Raw genomic sequence first — 1,371 nt, 5'->3', positions numbered from 1 at the left:
GACTCCAACTCAAAAAAAAAAAAAAAAAGTAGCATCCGCTCATGTCACTCTGCTCAGAACCCTTCAATGGCTGTATATGTCACTCAGAATAAAGGCCAGAGTCTTTGCGGTAGCCTGTGAAGCCCTGCCTGCATTGGCCTGTTGCTGCCTTTTGACCTCATCTCCTGTTACCTGGCCTTTTCTCATTCTGCTGTAGCTGTACTGCTCTGCTTATCGGTCCTAGAACATTCTAGACTTGTTATCTAAGAGAATGTATTTGTTATTCCCTATGCCTGGAATACTTTCTCCCTAGGTACATATAAGTTTTACTTTTACATCTATATCAGGTCTTTGTTAAAATGTCTTCCCCTTGGCCAGGCGTGGTGGCTCAAGCCTATAATTCCAGCACTTTGGGAGGCCAAAGTGGTTGCCTGAGCCCACAGGTTCAAGACTAGCCTGGGCAACATGGTGAGACCTCGTCTCTAAAATAAATTTTAAAAATAACCGGGCGTGGTAGGGCACACCTGTAGCTCTGGCTTCTTGTAAGACTGAGTTGGAAGGATCGCCTGAGCCCAGCAGGTTGACACCAGGATGGCTGTGAGTGTGTGTACCACTGCACTCCAGCCTGGGTGACAGGAGTGAGACTCCAACTCAAGAAGGAAAAAAACAATGTGTCTCCTCCTAATCTAAATTTTCATTCCTTTCTTTGAGGCATTCCTTGTCCCCCTGCCCCCACCCACATTGTTTTCCTCTCTAGTACTTATCACTATCTGATATGATATACTAGTATTTTGCCTTTCCTGATTAAAATGTAAGCTCCACGGTGGGGCGGGGGAGGCACAGGGAGATTTATCTTCTTCACTGCTATGTTTCTGGCATTTAGAACAGTACCCTGTACCTAGGAGATGCTAATATTAACTCATATTTTCAAGTAAGTTAATAAGCTCATATAGATGAACCTTTTATAGAGTCAACTTAAAAATAATGAACCTTCAAATCCATGAACATGGTGAGCCTTTCCATTTGGTTAGATTTTCATTAATTTCTCTCAATAGAAATTTGTAGTTAATTTGTAGCCATGCATGTTTCTTGTGAAATTTATCTGTATTTTATATTTTTAAAAATGCTATTATGTTATTTCAAATTTCATATTCCAATTGCTTGCTGCTGATAAATAGAAATGCAGTTGATTATTGTATATTACCATTTTGACTTTATAGCCTGTAACTTTGCTAAATTTACTTATTAGTACTAGTGATTTTTTTTAGTAGATTCCTTAGGATTGTCTGCATATACAATCATGTTGTCTTCAAATAAAGACAATTTTACTTCTTCTTTTCTAATTTTTATGCCCTAAATTTTTTTTTTTTTTTTTTTGCCGGGCACAGTGGC

This window comes from Carlito syrichta, unplaced genomic scaffold, assembly GCF_000164805.1.
Source record: "Carlito syrichta isolate Samal-C Ts95f unplaced genomic scaffold, Tarsius_syrichta-2.0.1 Scaffold136693, whole genome shotgun sequence".
In the NCBI taxonomy this organism is placed as follows: Eukaryota; Metazoa; Chordata; class Mammalia; order Primates; family Tarsiidae; genus Carlito; species Carlito syrichta.
The sequence above is the reverse complement of the archived record's forward strand: the minus strand, read 5'-3'. Positions refer to the sequence as shown.